We start from the raw sequence: 5,790 nt of genomic DNA on the forward strand, positions 1-5,790 counted from the left end.
AATTTTAACAATCGTGGCAACTTTATATTAAATTGTGGTAAATGTGAATGTATTATTTAAATTAACATAACATACGTAGACAATCTTGATACACCATCCTCACTTCATTAATTCCAAGAAATGGGGAATTGGTATAATCGACTCCAGTTAGAACCAACCCAATTCTCTAAATACATCTTAGGGCTCGCTTGGAATAGGAGTAATTATTAAGGGAGTAATAGAGCTAAAATGAACTAAAAAATGGAGGGAAGGGATGAGGATGAGAGATAGAAATGAATAGAAATGGGGAAATATAGTGTAATAGTTACTCCATTAGGGGAGTAATTGTTACCTACCTCCCCCTCAAGTAATTATTACTCCCCTAATGGAGGAACTATTACACTATATTTCCCCATTTCTATTCATTTCTATCTCTCATCCTCATCCCCTCCCTCCATTTTTTTAGTTCATTTTAGCTCTATTACTCCCTTAATAATTACTCTCATTCCAAGCGAGCCCTTAAAATCAAAGTAATGACTCATTATTCTCCAAAATAACACATTTGGCCAAAAGCAATATTGTAAGAATTTTTCTCTTAAAATAGAAAGTCAACACCATCATCCCCGTGAAAAAAATAATACACTTGTTGCTTGATCTAAATCGCCAAATAATTTACAAGTCACCTCACTTCAGTAACTACGTCCAAACTCAACAATTTTAACTTTTACTTTTGTGGATTATTTTTAAGCCTCTGCACTTTTGCCGCCTTTGATGTTGGGAAACTATGAAATTGTTGTTGTTTATGAATCATTGTTGGTAGGCGTTGCTGGTTTTACAGGATTTGGGCACTGTAATTCTAAAAAATAGTTAGTTAGTAGGAGTTGGCTTTGACGAAAGGTAGTGTTAAAAAATTGTTTTTGCCGTTTTGGGAGTGTAGTTTATAATTTATGAGTTGCTCACCTTCTGATGAAAAGGAAAGAGTAAGACTGTTGTTGAATGAGTTAATATGGTGAACTGGTATGTTGCAATGTGTTTCTGTTTCGGTGATGTATGTTTCCGCCTTTTAGCGATTATGAGCGAAAAGGAAAGGGCTTACTATGGGGATGGATATTGATTTGTAAATGGGGGTAAAAAAGGGTTATTAGGCTTGGACATTAAAACAGGTTCCATGTACGCGGAAAACATAAATTTGATCTCTTGTGTGCTTATAGTCGTTCGCGTGTATGGTAGTATACGAATCCAAAAAATCGAAGTATTGATGGTTTATTTTAGTAAATGAGAGTGATGACAAACTTGTCATTCATTTTGGTGTTCTGAGGCATGAACTATGTCGTTCCAGGTAGAACAATGGGTTAATTTGATGATGCGTGACTCTGTGAGCGAGACCTTTGGGACATTTGCCATTTGATTTGTAGAGCAACACTAAAAGCTAAAACAATATCTTGTAATGAGTAGTCTCCAGGGGATTCGTTCCAATGAATGTGTTCATTTTTGTTTGAGAATTTGGCAATTGGCAAGGATACTACATAGTGTGACTGTTTGCAGTGCAAGTGTTTGTTTGTAGGACGAGGTGTAATTTGCAGTGCTGCTTAAATGAATCCGTGTAGGGCTTACATAAATCTCCGATAGGTTGAATATATAAACAAAAACGAAGGAGAGAGAGGGTTTGAGGGCTTCAGAGTCTTGTAAACCACTTGAATTATTAACCAAGTTCGGCAGCCAAATTCCGGCTTATAAATAGGGACAAACCCAATAAGGAGACATCGCTTGAATTCATGCTATGTGGTTCCGACAAAACTTTTATCTTATAATTTGCAGATGGATGGGTTGTGGGTTGAATACTGGGATTGAACTATACTGATAGTTTTTCAAGTAGATGGGTAAATATATGATATTCAAGTTATAAGATGATATTTAATCCATTCTAATCATTTTGTTTGATTAAATTATATGGTATTTAAGTTAATCCATCTGCTTGAATATTTAGAATGAGTCAATATTTAATCCAATCAAATTTAACACCAGCTTTTTAGGAACTCGCCTATCATTATTTTCATATATTTCACATTTTGCATCTTTAGTTATCTCATATCTCTTCATTCTAATCATTTTGTTTAATTATACCCTTACAAAGTTGTTCAATATAGACGATTCTAAGTTCTCTATAGGGCCCTGGAGCAATGAGAAAATTTATTCTAACTTTCTGAATTGCATTTTTGTATTTATGGCTTGTAAGTAACATGACTGGTGTTGGACTTTCAGGGGCTCTAATGACGGTCGGAGTTGTGACAGCGGGCTTGATAAACTTTAGGTAAGGTAACTCAAAGCCGAGACAGAAGATGACGAGAGCTCAGGTGGCCGATGGTCCAAGGCGCTACCCCAACACTCCGTGTAGGGACGGTTTATGAAGATAGCTTCCCCAAGTTCCCTGGCTTTTGAGACTCACGAGGCATTACTTATTTACGTCCCATATTTTGTTTGGCTTAGGTTCAGAAGGTAGCTAGCTGTGTACAACTTTGTCTGCTATTTTCGCGGTTATAATAATTAATAGATAATTTAATATTTTTCACTTATATATTATTAGAAAAATTTCACTTTTTAGCTTAGTTGGGTTATAAACGCTATTAGGCCCTTTTTGGAACATAATAGGAAGAATATTTGTATCTAAAACGTGCACATTTGACTAACAACTTTTGTTTGTGAGAAAATAAACTTTGTATATTGCTGAAAAGTTGACAGGTAATGTAAATTTAGCTTGAATTTATTGTATTGAGATTTGAGCCATTTACGGCCTATGGCTTTGTTTGGTTAGAAAGACTACGAGATGAGATTTTAAAATCCTAATCAAGAAGAGCAATATATTCTCTTAGAGAACTGGATTTGTGAGGCTCAAGCTGGCCGCTACAATCATAGTTCATTTTTTGTTTATACGAATCTACGAATCTAAAGCAACAAAACTAATAATCAACTTTTACGATCGAACAAACAATCCCACTCCGTGCATTAATCAATACTAATTCATCTAAACGAGTCACAATATCTTGAGGTATCGCGCGCGATAAAACAACTAGTATTTAGTAAGTAAAACTAAAATACTTATATTTAAATGAGACCTTCTCCATTCCATTTTTATTGTTTAATTATCCTTTAAAATTTATTCCAAATTAATTGTTTTTTCGAACTTTAGTATGATAAATGACTTAACTATTAGTATCTATACAATATAATAAAAAGGCAAGATGAATAGTTTATTATTTGACGTGTGTCATGCTAAGAAATTTTAAGTGCCACATTTTATGTTATTTTTCTTTACATTTTATTAGGAATAATAAGAGACTATGAGTTGGTATATATAAATTATGACACAATGAATTATCATAATTAAGTTTATTAGTAAAATTATGATACAATGAATTTGCATAATTAAGTGTATTAATGGCGACTTTTCAGTTGCTCACTGAATTTAATTGTATAAATACCTCCCCATAAAGAAATAAGAGAACCAAGCAAATACAAAATCAATATTCTAACTCTTTAAAGTCAAACACATTTTATATCACTCATCCTTAATTCTCCATGGGTCATGGGAAATGTACATTGAAGACAAACATTTCACCTGCCTCCGTTTTATTGTGCTTTGAAAATCAATGGTTTAATTTCATATAAATTTTGGATGTCAAAGGCGCTACATTGCTACTAAAATTTAAACTTTTTAGTTTGTTTGATGTTAATTTCTCCTAATGGTTCATTGTTTTCACAGTATAAAGCTACAAATTTTGAAAAATAATATTTAAGTTCTGAGTAAAATAAAAAAGTTTAACTTCATAGTTATGAAGTCAAATAACCAACTCTGGTTCCTTCATTGCTAATCTCTAAATCACGTGATTAGTATTTGTAATCTGCTTATAAGGTGATTCATTTGGTTACATGTATTTTTTTGTTGACATGCATGTAGTACGTATAGATTATGTAATTGAACAAGCCAATATGGAAGATGCTGTGCATTCATTAAGTAGTTTGATTTACATTGCTAAGACAAATTTGTCCTATTTCAAGATTCCGACAGATTTGCAGTATGTGATTAGTCACAACAATTGTTTGGTTTGAAACGTGATGTAGAATATTCGGTTGTTACCCTACAAAGTAATTAAATACAATGAAAAATGATTATGCATATGACTGGAGGCAACAAGTTACATTATTATGTTTAGAATGTTATGTTGATTATAACTGTAACACAACTCAAATTCACAAGATATTCCACCCAAATGAATTTAAGTTTGCATACTTTGTCATTAACATAAGAATTACCACATAAGTAAAACTATGTTTTTCTTCTTTGTTTATAATGTCATCACATTAAGTACACGTCGACTTACTAAAAAAAAAAGTACATTTCGACTTCGCAACCAACTTTGAAAAACATATGCATCAATAAGTTTTAAGAAGAATTATACTCTGTATTAACTACCTACTTCTCAAACTAAATTCTTCCCTATTGTAAATCTTACCACAACATGGATTATTTCACAACATGTGTCAACCATTTACATTTTATCTTAAAATCTTTTATTTATCGTTGAAAAAAATTGGTCTCCATTTTCCTTCACCTTCATTAAATTTTCGTATCAGAACAAAGTTTTAAGGAAACGCTTTGATAAAACCCGTGCATTTCACGGGTCACGAAACTAACTAGACTGTTAAATGCAAACTTCAATAATTAGTCATTTCCAAGCATGACTAAAACAACAAAAAACTTCGTTGATTGTTTATTAATGCATTAGTACCTTACGGGGTTCTTTAAAAAAAAGTTGTCTAAACATAATTAGTTGAAAAAATGAGATGGCGTGAGGTCGCCACTTGGTGGTACTTAAATTCGGCGCCACTCGTGTTATTATAGTAAACTAGTTTTATATCCCGTGGAAATTACGGGATTTTTAAAAGCCTTTTATATGTTTATATTTTTACTATTATGATTCTTTTGCATGTTTTTAATGAAATTTTTAATGATGAATCGATCAAATGATAGATATGTACGTACAAGATACAAATACCTCGGCCCTAGGAAAGAAAATGTAGTAACATCGGCAAGGTACTTCTAATTTTTCACAAAACATATTGGAGTTGGCGGATATTGATATGAGTTAATAAAGTCACTCACCCCGTTTTGATCTTAAAAAGAAAGCATCTTATGTAGATAACGACCAAAAAATATGACAGGTAAATTAATAGAGTAAACAAAATGTGAGAGATCAAAAGAATATAAGCAATATTAATAAAGAAATTAGCTAGAAATTTACGAACATGTAAATTGTTTTCTAAATCTATGTTTTATCACAATTTCCACCTTATTCCCTGTAAATAGTCCTTAATAAAACATTAATAAAACTCAACATCACAATTCACAACAATATCTTTTATCCCTTACAACTTTATACATACATACCAATTTATTCAAAATACGAATTACCATATCAATTGATTCAGAAACATACATAAAAAATTTATCAAATCGCCTTAATAACAACGTTCATAGCTGTTGCACAAGATCCTCCTAGCCGTTGACTCTATCTCCTCTCTCGGCAAGAAATCCTCCCTTTCCATAAACCGTAAATAATATAGCTGTTGTAATTATTATTTCCGTAAATAGAATATCTTCTCTTCTAGTATATATAGGTAGATAATATTGTATTGTAAGCAAGTAATTGAATTGGAATAAGAATCTCTTACGTTTCCTCAATGTTGATCTTTTAATATGGATATTGGTGTACGTTGATGATCTTGTGATATGCGGTAATGATCCCGACATGA

This window comes from Silene latifolia, chromosome 6 (assembly GCF_048544455.1).
Source record: "Silene latifolia isolate original U9 population chromosome 6, ASM4854445v1, whole genome shotgun sequence".
NCBI lineage: Eukaryota > Viridiplantae > Streptophyta > Magnoliopsida > Caryophyllales > Caryophyllaceae > Silene > Silene latifolia.